This window comes from Corapipo altera, unplaced genomic scaffold (assembly GCF_003945725.1).
Source record: "Corapipo altera isolate COAL_440 unplaced genomic scaffold, ASM394572v1 62, whole genome shotgun sequence".
Lineage (NCBI taxonomy): Eukaryota > Metazoa > Chordata > Aves > Passeriformes > Pipridae > Corapipo > Corapipo altera.
The window spans coordinates 12,594,293-12,610,051 of NW_020884894.1; positions in this window are offsets into that span (position 1 = coordinate 12,594,293).

A 15,759-nucleotide genomic window follows, 5' to 3' on the forward strand; every position below is an offset into this window, starting at 1 on the left:
CTCAGGGGTGAGAGGGGCTGTGCCCACTGCCTGCAGGGTCTGTGCTCTGGGGTGAGAGGGGCTGTGCCCCGGGGCTGTGCCCCGTGCCCGCGGGGTTCATGCCTCAGGGGTGAGAGGGGCTGTGCTGAGGCAGAACTGCTCCGAGGGCCGGAGCCCTCAGGTCAGGCAGGGGGCTGCTGGAAGTTAAGCTGTGCGTACGTTTCCACCTCAGCTGCACGAGCCCCAGGTAGCGCCGGCTGGGGGCTGATAACCTGCAATTTTGCTGTAGAGGCCTTATAGCCGATGAGCTGGCTTCAAATCCAAGAGTTCTTCACAAATGGAAGATAAACACTTGCATCAAATGTCTTTGGATGGTGGCTTCTGTCTCTGGGGAAGGCTGGGAACTTGGGGTAAGGCCTAAATATTTTTTATTCTTTGATGAATGCATTTACTCCTTGAGATTGAATTTTTAGACTATGCTGTGTTACAAAGACTTATCAGAGGGATTACTGTCTTTACATGTGTGTGGTTTAACAGAATAACGAAAATACAGAAAGCATTAAGCTTTAACTCTTTTCACCCAAGAAGTGAAGTTTGGTAAAGAACTATCATTTGACTTCTACTATTGTTAAAGAAAAGGTCCTCACAGCCATGAAACTTGATTATCAAAAAGAAGCTTCTTCTGTGCTTGCAAACAGCAAAATGACTTACCTGCATTTGTGTTACCATATTGTATAATTGAGGAATGAAATTAGTATTGTTTGTATTTATTTCCCTAGTTTCATACTTCTGATACTGCTGCTTTGAAGATGATTCCTTTACTCGCTTCTGGTCCTGTTCTCTTGATACTGATAATTTTACCCAGAAATGATTTCTCTGTTGGACCATCCCATAGGGTGTTCCTGTCCAGCTTATAGAAAAGATAGTTTATTCCTATTACTTTTGTTTGAGATGAGCCGAGACTGAAGAGTTAGAAATGGCCATTCTCTATTTCAGTAGTTGCAGCTGTGCTTCTGAATCAGGTGTTTGCAGTTGGAATTTCTCCATCTACAGAGCAGACTTACTCTAGGCAGTCTTATAAGTTTTGCTTCTTTCTGTAAACTAAGATATTTTCAAGGAATTTTTATTAGCAAAATTCAGTTCTTCATTTTTTAAAAGAAAAAAAGCTCTTCAGCTCCTTAGTTTTTGAAACAATATTAGTTTCATTTCAGGCAGTTAAAATGAACTGCAAGGCTGGCAGTTTAACCTGTCGTGTTCTGTTTTGTATAGGACTGTATTTGACAAAATCTGTCATAATGAATTTTCAGCCAACTGCTTACAGTATCTGCTAAAAGCTGATTGCATCTAAAGATGTCTTGAAATGTTCTAAAGCAGAAAATTCCTGATCTGTGCCAAGGTTTGCCTATAGTAAATTTTAAAATTTTTCCTTTCTAGATCTAATTGTTTTACAGATTTTTAAAAAGAAAATTCAAACTAAACCAGGGACCTGATTTTTTTCCTTCCTATTTTTCTCTTTATATAATCAGGTGAGGGCTATTGTATTATTTAGCTGGATGTGCAGTTGAAATGTGAATATTCAAATAAAGATGATGGCACGTTAGTCTAGACTTGCTAATTACCATTTCTTTTATTGGTGCATTATTATAATAATTTTCCTTTAAATAACTGATTTTTTAAAAAATAGGTGGTTTATGTTGCTTTCTGTGTGCTTGCTGATAATAAAAAGAGTTTAAGTAAAATGCCTTCCCTTCTGTAAACATTACCAGAGTACTGATATAGATTTGTCTATTTAATGTTAGCGGTGTCTTTGAGGGAATATCTTTTGCTGAAAAGATATCTAATGGCAGGATTAGGAATTTTTAGATTTGTCAGGAGCATCGGTGGATGTAATTTGGTTAAACCGTTGGCTCGGCCTCTCCTGCCCCCGCTAATCTTTGCTGCCAGTAGATGTCCCCGCTCCATCGGGCTTCACAAGGAGGGGGCTTGGAACACGGTGCTGTGGGCCGGGAGTTCCCTGTTACCAACTGCAGGAGAAGCTTCTGCTTACGAATGCCAGTGAGCATTCTGGTGCTTGTTCGTCTTAAAACCGGAGGTTGTTATGCTGCCCATGAAACTACTGGCTTTGGTTTGTTGTGTATGTCTTGGGTTTTTTTTAAATTTTGTTCTCATTTCTCCTGTTTTTAATTTTTTTTCTATGTGTTCATTGATATTTGATACGGTTGCTTTGAAATGTATAAATTGATTTCAAATTGTGAAAAACACAGTTGTGTCTGACTCTGTTTAGCTGGAATAAAATAAACTTTTAAAACTGCTCTACAGAAAACAAATCTAATAGAAACAATATCTAATAAACAATATCTAATAGAAATCCAGTGGAAATTACTGGGCAAAGAGATGGCTTAAAGTGTCACCCAGATGTGAACAGACTGTGTTAGAACATAAGAAACTAAGGGACTGAAAATAAAAGCAAAATGACTCTTCAGTCTTCTGGCTTTAAGAATGGAAAACATACACTAGTAGCATAACGTTAGGGGTTTACAACTGATTAAATTTGGTAGCAAAACACACGATTGCAGCTTCAGTTGGACAAGCATTTGCTTATGATGGTTCTATGCTCCCAGCTGTAGAGCTGACTGTGGTGGTTGTGCTTTGCTGATTGATTTACTTGCTCTTGGCCCTGTGGTTGGCTCCTGGTTTCTGTGTCTGGTGAAATGACCCCGATATTGGCAGCGTTTCTTTCAGAGAGGTGGTGACTTTCTCAAGCTATTTGTTCAGCTCCTCCCTGCTGGGGGTTGTAAACTACTATTGGCAGACAGTAATTTCGCTGTTCTTGTTGGTTTTGATCCTATTTCCAGCCTACTCCAGATCCACAGCTGCTAGATGTCCTGGCGTGGGGGCCAGATGTCCAGAGACACGGGGACTGCCCTCTTCCCGAGGCTGCCTTTGCAGAGCAGGCTGTGCACATCCTCACAGGGAGCTGGAGCTCAGCAGGGGGAGAAACAGATTTGACATTTTCTTTTCCCCTTCACCTAAGGCCCGTGTCTGATGTTCTGGTTCAGCCCATATGTGTTACATTGCAATGAAAGAACAAATGGATGATATAGGCTTGTTATCACTGTCAGCCTTTCCCACATCTCTCAGGTCATTTCCTTTGGTCTTGCTGAGCACCAAAAACTGACAGTCTTTGGGAATTCTCTTTGTAGAGGATCCCATGCATGGTAATCACGCAGGCTATAGTGTGTACATGATATAGAAAGAAGTATGAAATGGGGAGAGGTTTTTAATGTTTACTATTAGATCTGGAGTTGCTCTAGCACTTGCCACAATTTGGGACTGCCTAATTTGTTCAAGAGAGAATTCTGTGAAATTAGCAGTGACTGGGGGGGGGGAGGCTGCATATCAATAGTTCTACTACTTAAAAAATTAAACAAACACTCTCTCCCACAGCCCTTAACCTTCAAACACATGAATTGTCTGTGTAAATTCTTTTTGCTTTGAAGTCTGGGAACACTCAACAGGGCCTTCTGCTGCTCCTAGACCTTCTAGGACATCCTGCTCTTGTTGAGCAATGAGTAAAAATATGACCAACAACATGTTGTGTTGCTTTTCGTTTGGGAGAGCAGCTTTTACAACAGACCTGACGAATGTGCAGTTGTTCTGGTTTATATCAATCTCTTGTACTGGCCCCTACCTTCTGGCTTGGCTGTTACAGCATTGTAACTTTTGAAAGTTTTTTTATTGTAGCTATTTGATTTTAATTATCCTCTGTTATCAGCACTTAATTTTCTGTTTGCTGGGGGTAGGGAAAGACTTAATGTGCTACTCCCATGGGTCACTTGTGTGTGTACATTCCCTTTTAAAATAACTTAAAATGTTTGCATTTCAGGCTTTTAAAATACGTATTCATATGCAAAGATCTTCAAAATCTTTGGGTATTTTTAAAATAATAATATTAAAAAGTATGCCAGAGCAAAATGAAGGAAACACTGCTGTATTTCTTCTTACCACTAGAACAGGATTGAGGTGGAAGGAAGCAGCAGAATAACTGAGGAGAGGAAGAGTGAAATACATCATGGTACTTTGGGGAGGGGGAGACTTGCAGGAGTTTTGTACCAGAAGCTCCAAAAAACTGTTGTGAGTTTGTTGGAAAAATCTCTGATGTGTGCAATGGAGTAGCAGTAGAATCTAGCTTTCTTTCCTGCATTGGAAGCTTGTGGGTTTGTCAGAAAGAGTGAGATCTTTTCGTGCTGCTTTCTGAGCTAATTCACTGTTGGGGTCTCTGGGGACTGCCTTCATCACGGACGGCAGACACACAAGGATCTACTGTGAGAGAAATCTAAAGGTGGTGGAACTGGACAGTGGAAAGGCTGGCAAGGAAGAGATGCTTCCTCATCTCTAGTCAGGGCATGAGAGGTTAAGTGAGGAAAGGACAGTCTGAGTTTTATCTGGAGCATAACATTTGTTGCTACAACTTAGTCCAATGAATTCTTATTTAAACATGCTCTAAAAATATGGGGCTCGTTCCCATTGGATTAGGTGTGTCTTTCTTTTGTTTGATGTAATGCACTCCTTGTGCAATCGTAGACCTCACTGTGAAAATCCACACAAGCTACGTGGAATATTAATTGTAGTAATAGCATTAATTTAAAATGTCCTTGAAAAGGTAAGGACTATTTTTTTTAAACAATGCAAAAACTTAGAAATACAATCATTTTTGCTTCTTTTTTTACTGACAATGAAGTAATCTATGCCTGGGAATATAAACTGTAATATTTTTTAAAATGCTGTGTATTTTGTGTGTGGTATTTACCTCTGAAATCCTTCTAAAATCACTTTTCAGGAGTCAGGTCCATTGTATCCCTGATGAGATCTGGAGAGCAGGTCAGATGATGAGCTGCAGGCTCTAAGTAGATATATCCTAAACAAGAAACTAGAGTTGGGATTATAGCTGTTAGTGTCCATGTGAGTAGTAGACCATTTCTCTTGCTTGTGAGGAGAAGGCTCAAAAGGATGGCAGCAATGAAATGTGACTTCTGCTTGTCCCTAAATAAATCTTTTACTCAGCTAAAAGATATTGGTGACTGATAACAGCATGTCAGTGTTCTTCTTACCAGGTAAGAAGTAAGCCCCCAGAAAACAAAGGATTCCTAATTTTTGGGTTCCAGGGACAGTTTTGGGGATGATTTGGGAAAGAAAGTATATTTTAAGGCAGCTGGCCTAGACACTGATGATGCATCACAGAGAGCATGCTAACAACAGGGGAAATTGTCAATGCAGTGAGGGCAATATTTTGAGGTTTTTTATTATTACATTTCTGTTCTGTTCACTGGCACCAGGGGATCATCCAGTTGGGGTTTTTTAGATACAGCTACTCTGAGGAAATAGCCCAGTGCTGCTGTAGTGTAACTCTAAACTGAAGTGGGCCTGAAGATCTTCCAGCTACTACAGAGCAAGTGCAATTTTTGGATATTGTAGCTTTCAGACTTTGTAATGACTAGGCTAATGAGTCTTCTAAGGATTTAGAAGGTGGTATGATTTTCTGCCCTGTTCTGAACAGGAAAAGCAGGTTGTAAATGTGCTGAGGAGGCAGCCTGCAATGTTAGCCAATGCTGCAGGCAGGCTGGGATGAGCTGCAGGCAAAGGACAGTTCTGCTGACAGGCTGTTCTTGGGGTAGTTGTGGGCAAGCCAGAAATGGCACAGTGACCGTGAGGAGGAAGATCAGTCCCAGCACGTTGTAGATTTAAGAAAGCAGCGCGGGCTCAGCCCAGTGCAGTTCCCTGGGAAGCTGGGCCAGAGGGATGCAGAGTTGCCAGCACAGCTCTGCTGGGGTGCTGCTCTCGTGAGCTGCACTCACAACGAGAAGTTATAGACTTGGGAATTTTTTGTGACAATCAGGATAAACCAAAATGGGGGAAAAGGGGGTTTGCTGGATACAATTGCAGTTTATTCACTGCATGTCTGTCACTGAGCATAAATGAAGGCTTAGCCTCTAGATATAGAATAGGAAATTGGATTTGAAATCAGAAGAAAGAGCCAAGGGACAGTTTTCCTTACACCAGCTCCTCAGTTTTCATTCCCTTAAAACAAGGCTTATTTAGCAAGGGAAAACATGCAATATTTGTGTTGATATCACTGTAAAAACCACACAACTTTGAGGAGTAATTATGGAGCTGGTACCCTTGGCTCTTGGAACCCTTGAACTTGTGACTGGCATTTGAGTCAGAAATTTTTCAGAAAAGTTATTACTGAATTAGAGTAACTTTAGAATTCTATTAAGCAAGCACAGCATGTCTTTTCAGAAATTCTTCTCATTCTTATGTATTGTTATTGATTTCAGAAATATTCAGTTTCATATTAGCTCTAGATATAAAATTTGTGAAGTATACAGGGAAAAAATAGTTGCAGTTTAACAGACTATGCCACTGAAAACTGAACTTTGCAAACTCTTTGTGTAAGAGGACTTGCATTTTTTTCTGAATGCTCAAAAACCACTGCCCTCCCTGCCCCCATTTGAATGGTTTTCTCTATTGTTCAGTGTACCCAAGAAAAATAAGATTCTGTGGTTTATAATTAATTTTTATTTTTTACCCACATAAACCATCGGGTGTTTTTTGAATTTTCTTGTTAAAAACACTCCGTCTTTTGTCCCCCAAATCTACAGTGGAACACCAAAACCTAAAAGACTATTTTTTTCAGTACCTTTCTTTTTCAGTACCTTTCTAACACACAGTGCTTTGCAGATCCATGTTTAGATAGTGAGAGAGCAGCTGTGCTGTGCAGAAGGTAACTAGTATGACAGTCCCCTTCACTGGGAGTTATTAGGTTGGAGAGAATACCAGTTACCTTCTCTTCTCTCTTAAATGGGTTCTGCTGATGGGCCTTAGGAATTATATAATAAAATTTCATACTTGCTGGTCTTCAATCACTCCAAATTTGATAGATTTACAAGAAGATGTTTTTCTTGAATGGCAAATGAAATCTAAGGTCTGAAACTCAACCTCACTTCTTCACCCATGGTGAGGTCTGCAAATAAATAACCATCAGTAATATGGAAAATAATCCAAAATACTCCCTGTCCCTGTGGTGGCTTTGTAGTGCCAAAAGGAGTAAAGTATGGTAGGTTTGTTTTGTTTTTTTAAATATGAAAATGAGAGTGGCAATTTATAGGAAGGGTGACATAATTATTAGGGGTGTGAAAGGAAAGCTTTTGTCCTACCTTTTGATGCTCATGAGCAGTTGCTCAGGATTGTGCTTTCGTAACACCTCTGTGGGATGGCCTGGACTGTGTTTCAGATCTAAGGATCTTGCACAGGCCTGGTTTTTGTGTACTCATTCCCTTTTCAGAATATACCCAGCACAAGCAGGCTGGGCCAACAGTGTGCCCAAAGCAACAGCCAGCACTGCCCAGGTTTGCTCTGATATGCCCTACGTCTAGATTTCATTTGTGGAATGAGCTCAGCTGGTTTTGGTTACATTTGAAGCACGATGTTAATATTTAGTCTAAAATTATCTTTGTATTCCACATAGGATCTCAGCAGTGAATAAGATCAGCAACTTGTGATTTTTTCTTTTTAACTCGCCCCCTCCCCTAAATTGTTTGGACTTTCATTTCAAGGCACAAAAAAAGAACTTTTTTTTTTTGTTAAAGTGATTTTCTGTGAACACAGTAAATGCAGTTCATTTCAGGCCAATAATCAAACCGCACATATAGCCTTTTGTCTCAAATGTATTAAAGTATTGAAGATAATGTTCTCTTGATAGTGCTTCATGATGGGAAAGCATTCCTCCCTTTCAAAAAATGCATTTATCTTACTGAAGTGTTCACTAAAAGATTGCTAATGTGGAGCTTTATAAATAATCTTTTCTGTACTGCTGTAAGTGTAATTTAATGGACATTTCTGGGAGAAAGGCTGATGGGAAGGTATTTATAGGAAGTACCAAGGGTACCTGACAAGCTGAGGGGGATGGTTTGGCTCTTGGGCGGGCACTCGGAGCAGAGCTGTGGCTGCTGCTGCCCGGACAGCTCTGCTGGGCAGGGTGAGCTCACTCTGGGCCTCCTGTTCCCAGCCCACCCACCATGTTCTGAGAAGAGCTCAGCTCTGCAGCCCTTGTAAACATTGCTCCAGCTGCGTGAAGCCACTGGCGTGGCTACAGTAGTTCCTTGAAGGCCAACCAAGGCCAGCCTTAATTATACAGACAAAAAAGAGAAAATAATTTAAATGTTCCCAACACTGAGACAACAATGAAGGTTTCCTCTTAACCCCACTATAACACGAACCTTTTTTTTCTGAAGGACACATTTTTTCCTTTCAGAATGGCTCCTCTTCATGAAAGCTCTCACTGAATCATTAGTCCTACCTGGCTGAGCCTCTGAATCCAGCCTCTTTTGCCAGGTATCTTCTTTCTTACAAAGGAGATTTTTCATTGCAAAATTCTGCACTACTTTAGAAAATAAGACTGTAGAGAGTTGGTTTGTTTTTTTCTCAATTTTTTTGAGACATGCAGTGTGTTAAATTTTAGGATACCAGGAATCTGTTTTGTAAGATTTAATGCTGCCTTTCTTAAATACACCTTCGCGTGTCCGTTTCTTTAGTTGTGTGTTTGTTTTGTGGAAACCACCAGCTGTGCAATCCTGTCTCTCAAAGAGCACCTTTTGTGGCAAGGGGAGAATGAAGACTTTCTGGGCAGTTGTTAACATGGCTGGTGTTGGAAGCAATTGTTTCATGTGGTTTGGATGCTTCTGTACTGTTGTAGGAACAAGAGAAGCACATAAAATTAACTGTTTATATATAAATTATTGATTACTTTTAAATTAATAAGATTGAGAAGAGAAGGATGTGTTAAATATTTCTGGAGTTCGTCAACCGCCATCTGTTATTTAAGTGAATTCAATGATGGGGCATGAATAAGGCATTAAGTGAACCTGAGTATATTTTCATAACAGCAGAATTTTGGAGCTAAAAAGAGGGGCTGTAAATAGGAAATAATAGCAACAGGTTGGAGTGAGATAAGGCTCTCTGAGCAAGACCTGGCAGGAGGCTTTGCTGCCATTGCACATGTAAGTCACAGACAATATAAGCCCTTGAATATCACTGTCCTGCCCCCTCCCCACACATTTGCTCCTCCCTGAGTGCAGTGAGAGCATGATCCGAACCAATCCGATCCTGGTTTCTGAATTAGGGTTCCTAACTGGGAACTGGTCCTTCTTTTCTCCTTCCAAGTGGAATCTGGAATGGATTCACTAAATGACATGGAGGGGGAAAGAAGCAATGGACCTTAAATTTCCTCTGGTTTGGGACTGACTTTAAATGGTGAATTTTTACGTGGGAAATATCGGTGATGGAACAGCTCATGGTCAGTAGGTGGTGTGTTTGCTGAGACTGGGACTAAAAGGTGTCCTTTGTAACCGATAAGGCTCTGAAACGCTTTGTATATGTGACCTGAAATGTCAACCAAAACATATGGAGTTCTGGGAACTGGAAATCACGGTACTTAACAGAGACTTTATGTTATCTCTGTGGGACATAGTGGAAAATAACTAGATGTAATTCAAATGATGATTGCTTAAGAAAACATTTACCTTAGTGGCCTGCACAAACTCAGATAGTTATATGATACCTACTTGAAACTCACCCGTATTTCAGCTAGCTGTGATATTTCTTAAATTCTTCACTTTTTGTGATTAATATTAAATTAATCTTAAATTAATTGCTGCATTCTAGTTGAGTGGACATTGTCTTCTTGGTGACTAATATGATGGTTTTTTGCATTTATTTGCATTCCATCTCATGATGGAAAATGAATTAAAACAAAAATAGTAGCACAAATTGTCTCTGATACAATGATACTGAAATATCAATACATCCTAAGACATCTTTGTGTATTTTACCAAGGCTTATTCACTGCTGTGATGTTCTGTCCCTTGTCACCCTTGGGGTTTCAGTATGTGCCCAACAAATGAATGCCCAACAGGGAGCCTCCAGTATGGCCAGCAGCTACTAGGAATTATTTGTGCCTGTCTGGCACATGTGCCTCAATTCTTCCCCAAGCAGAGCCTTTTGAATTGGGAACCTGCTCTGTTAGTATTTCAATTGATTGGATGAAGTACTGGGTCGTTGAGTCACTTGCTAAAATGTCCTGATTCACCATATGTTAGGATAAGGAATGTCTTGCTATTACCTAGATTACTTCAGCTAGTGTGAGTTAAGTGTGATTTAGATCATGAATCTGTGTTTAATCATAATGCTCAGAGCAAGCAGGTTTGTTGTTGTTGGGTTTTTTTTGGTTGTTGTTTTGTTTTTAATAAAACACACAGGAGTAGAAATAAATAAACAAGCCCATGTTTAGTCTAGTTGCATTTATACTATGTGAGAAAGCTCCCTTTTTGCGCAGTAAACAGCATTGCTCTTTCCCCTTCTGAAAACTCTCCTTAAGGGTTTAGCCTTTGTCTTCCACCTACTTGGTGGGATATCTTTATCTTTTACAGGCATTAGTCCCTTTCAACTCTTCTAGAGGATTTATACCAGTTTAATCTCTCCTGCTGCCCCTTTTATTCCAGATCCTATTCTTTTCTTGAGTAGGAGAGAATTGGGCCACCCTCTTAGTTAGAATAAAGGCAGTTTCCCTTCGACCTATACAAATGTTTTCAAAAATTAAGCAACTGCTTAGTTTTTTGCCTCAATGAGGCATTGAATTCTCTCCTCTCCCTTGGACAGATGCTGCCCCTTGCTGCAGAAGTTCCCCGAGGCCGTGCTCTGTCTCAGGCTGTGCACCGAAGGCAGTGTGCCCTGCTTACATGGAGTTTGTCACTGGCTCTTGGGAGGGACCAGACGTTGCCCTGCACCACTCGGGGGTAGCAGATTTCCAACCTTTTCCCCTCTGTAGGCTTCCTGGCATTTTCTTGTTCTCTAGGCAAGTCTCCCCTGTACTCATCTGCTCTGTCCTTAGCCCTGTGATGCTGTATTCCTAGTGCTACCAGAACTTTGGGCTCTGCTTTCAGTTGGATTCATTTTATCTTGGTTAGCTGTCACTACATTAGCCTCTTTTGGGAAAGGCAATATTTTCTGCCATAGTTTATGGTCAGAAAAAGGTATAAGATGGTCCAGTCATTAATTAGAAGTACAAGCAGCAGGGACTTCCTTGTCCCTTGGCATAGAGGGACACTCTAGAGGCCTGTGAACCTCCTGATCAGCCCTGTTCGGCTCAGTGCAGGAGGGCCAAAGCTGTTTTCCTCAGTGACCTTTCTGTATGTGAGATTTCATCTCCTATTCCTGCTTGCTTGTGTTTGTTTTGTGGGAGTTCTACTGAGAATAAAGTGACTCAAAATACACAAATGGGGAGAAATAATTCAAACTGCCTGTGGTCCTAAACCTCCCTCTCAGCTGCAAATAGAAAGCTAAAGCTGGTCTACCATTAATGTCTTGCTTTATGTCCAGTGTCCTGTGACTTTGGAAAGCTCACAGAGTATAACTTGGACTGAGGTCTGTGTTTTGTGAGCACTTGAACTTCATTTGCCAGCAAAAGAAACTCCTGAGAACCGCCCTTTGTCAGCTTTTTTCTTACCCCTGACTCTTCTTAAAACAGCAAGTTGATCAAATGTTGTAATAACCCTGCCCCCAACCAGAAGCTGCAATTTGCCTTCTTACAAAAAAAAAAGAAAAAAAGAATCCTAAAACAAGGTCTGCTTTCTGTTGAGAGCAGGATCTCGATGGTATCTGTGTGACTGGTAGAGTGCCAGCAATACTGAACAAAGGTTTGAAGGTGCTTGGTCATTTTAAACAAATCTGAGAGCTTGAGGAACACTTTCAGAACAACTGATCAAATGAGCTCCATGAATCTCAATAATGTGATTTCCTTTCTCGTTAACATCACCCCTGAGCACTTTTTATATTACATGGAGGCAGTTCTGATTCTGTTTGCTGGGTCTATCCACAGCACACCTCTACTGTCTGCAAAGTGGCCTTCGGTGATGTATAAGCTACATGAGTGGATTTTGGATGAAAGAAGTACCAGGTAGCTTAAAAACCGTCTTACAGGCTGTGTGTGAAGACAGAATTTAATTGCTTTTTAATTATTTCTACTTTGATTATGAAAGACTAAGTTGCTGGTTAAATATAATATTGAATGTCACTCAGTATTGTACTGTATTTAGACTGCATCCATCCAAACCAAAGGGATTTTTTTTTGTCATAAGTGATAGAATTCCATTTTACTCAGCTGGGCTGAATGGTGTTTGACCTGCTAAGAGTTCATGTACTGTTGGAAAAAAATCTTAAGCATAGTGCAATACATGTTCAAGCAATACAAAACCATGAAGGCACAGTCCCTATGGGGGGGGGTGCAGGAGAGACGGCACGAATGGCACATAAAAACTGAACAATTAACAGTAGAACATGCCCTGCTCAGCCAGTGATATGTTTAACTACTGCTTACCTAAAGGGTGTTCTTTGTAGCTTAACTGCTAGCTAGAAAGTATATCTAAAAAGAACTTTGTGAGAAATTTTCCTGCTTTCTGCTCTGAAGTAGTTGAGGTTAGGCTTTTGTGGTAGTGAAAGCCTGCACTTGGAGACAGACCTGCTCAGTAACCAGAATTTCCCTCCTCCCCCTTTTCTCTTTCTTTTATATGTTTCGTATTCCTCTTTCTAGCTAAGGAAACCTTATTGGTCTCCAGTGTCATTTTAGCAGCTGGATTGGTTCCAAAGGGTTTAGGCTCCAGCAACCAGCACTTGAGTATCTCAGCAAAACTCTGCTGAAAGCCACAAAATGTATGGCTGTGCCTCTCCAAACCACGATGTCATTCAGCCCAGCACTTGGCCAGGGTTGGATTGCTTGTATACTTTGTTGTTTGTGCAACTTTCCTATTATAACTTGTGTCAGTGGTGGGGTCAGATGGCAATGATGACATTCTTGGCATAACTTCTTTTTTCATATCCTTAGAAAAAAATAATCCCATAGTAGCACTTAATTCAGTTTCAGTATTTCCTTATTTGTCCTATTGGCTTGATGGCTCGTACTCCTCCTTCAGCTGCTGTGACTACAGCCAGGCAAATGTCACAGGGTGGTATTTGCTGTTACTTGAATAAAGTTATCCTTGACCTCTCATATTTGCTTTCTGTTGAAGATTTTATAAGGAAAATTTTATTCCTGCTAAGGGAAGAAATGGTGGGAACATGGAATTGCCCAAATGCATGTATTGGCAAAACAGCATGTGCTGATTAGTGCAGCTGGAGACAGAAACAATTGCAGCAGGAACTGATCACACAGCACAGACCTGAACATGAGCTGTTGTAAGGGAAAGGCAGGTGTGAGCAACCTTTACTCAGGGAGGCACTGCCTAGAAAGCACACAGGGTGATGTTGAACTAATGGCAGTTAAACTGGAAATCTGTTGTGAACTGAAACTGTTTCTGACCTGTGAATGGTTGCACCTTTATTATGATGCAATTCTTACAATGGCAGACCTCAAATTAAACCTTAATTCATTAAATCATAGAGAACCAGTGCTCTGGACTGGCTGTGCAGCAGGCTCTTCAGGCACTTGTTTGAATGAGAGGACACAGGAAAAATCTGCTCTTGCATCATACTTACAGAATTTCCTACTTGAGAACAGTGACGTACTGATTTCTAAAAGTTTATCTTGTACTTTTCCAATACACTGTAAGAACAACTTGGCTGGGGATACACCATGGAGTTTATGGGATATTTACAAACAGATCCTTTTACTGCAGTAAGCAGAAATTTATGATGCATGTAAGAGAATGCTCAGCTATTCTGTGTGTTTGTTGCAGTGGTGTTACCACCTTGGCAGAGAGAATCCATTGCACCTTTTGTACTAAGCTGTAGTTAATTTAGGAAGGCAACTCTGCCTTTCATGCCTTGTTCTAAAGAAATGCTAAATACCAGACTAAATCTTGAAAGGTGATGTTGGTGTTCCAGCCAGTGCTATGCCAGCTTTTCTCTTGCTGCATGCAGAAGCTCTAGTAAGTTTGGTTTAGGAACTTGTCTTTGATACCAGACTCTGCAGTTGTTAACGTGTAGAGATGCCTATTTGTGTAGAGGTGCCTGTTTTCTAGAAACGTTCACCTTCCCAACTGCCAGGATTTTCAGAAGGCTGCTTCCTTGTCTTCTCTGCTTTTTATTACACAAAGGACCTTTCTAAGTCATCAGTCATGTATCATTCCATTGTCACAAGAACTTGTAGGAATAGTCGTTCCCTTTTCCCTCCAACTTACTTCACATGATAACACTGATTATCCAACACTGCATTCCCAAGCAATACATTCATGACTGAGTCTTCTTTAGGTGCATCATTTTCCTTTGATCAAAAATTACAGAAAAGAACAGATTTGGCAGTAGCTCTTCTCATATACTAGAGGTGAGGTGAATAGGAGAGTATGAGAGGATGGAATGGCACTGGTACCAGAAACAAAACTGGGGAGTCTGATTACTGAGACTGGTGGGAAAAAAACCCAAAAGCAAACACCTAACAAACAACATCTGGGGTTCAAATACTCACTGTCAGTTATTTGCAATATGAACTATCAGAGTTATCTGTTGGCATTGAACTTCTTGATGTAAAGGGCAGGAACTTGCTGAACAGAACTGCTCTTTCTTATTTTCAGACTGTCTTGCCTGTATAATTTTCAGGGCCCTTTAGCCCATGCTAGATGTCATCAAATCTACTTCTAGTAGATTCTATTGGTTAGTTAATAATGATCTTAGACCAAAACACGGCCTTGCTGAAAGAACAAACAGTGACTCTAGTATTTTTGTTTGTTTCTTTGCTTATTTGCCCATCCAGTTTTATTACCCTCCTCTTAAATGCTCGCACTTCCTTATCAGCATGTGTGTGTGACTGGGTTTGTGAGAGGCGTTCCAGGTGTTTCTTTGTGGCACTGTAACTCTTTGTGCAGCGTCTTGGGGAGGGCAGGATGAGGTGCTGGATGAACACAGAGGGTTAACAGGCCATGCTAGGGCAGCCCCCAGGGGCGGCTTCTCTAAGGCTTCAGGCAGGAGCTGTTGAGCTTTTCCTGTACCTGCAGCTGTTTGTGTTTCTCTGGGATACACAACAACTGCATAACACTTAAACAGGCATTTTTATGCATAAAAGTGTCAAATGAGAAATGTCATAGAATGAATTTTTTTGTTCGTTTTTGGAGGAGAGCCCTTGTAATGGGAACAAGAAAAGACTGCAAACATTCTTCCTTCCAACTCTTACCAGCAGGTGTCACGGTAATGACAGTAAGGAAGAGATAAGTATTTTTTTCAGTTTCTAATAAAAAGACAACAAAAACTTTACTCTAAATTTGCAGAAACAGCCGGAGAACTTGTATAGCCTGACTTTTCTAGTGGGTCAGTCTCTTCCAAAACAAGATTCATGGTACATACAAACCTTTGCAAAGTAAATATCCTATTTTTATTGCTTCTGTATCTTAGTCTAGTTACTTTTTTTCCCATTTTCTTCTGCATATAGCAGATGTTAACAAAGGTAACAGTAGGTTATTGTAAAATAATTCCTGTCTTAGAGAATCTCAGCAAATGACAATGCTTTTTGTGGATTAAGAATGATTGATAAACATTATCCTTTTACCAGGCAAAATGAAGTTCAGTGTTAACTTCCATTACTGAAGATGACTGTATGCAAAACTATGCAAGAATTTAAATATATAGGAAATCCTTTTTCATTTCCATGGCCTTTCACATATCCTAATACTTTACTCGCTACAGCAGTGGCTAGTTCCTGAATATTATTATTGTAAATTAGGTGAATCCAAGGGAAAA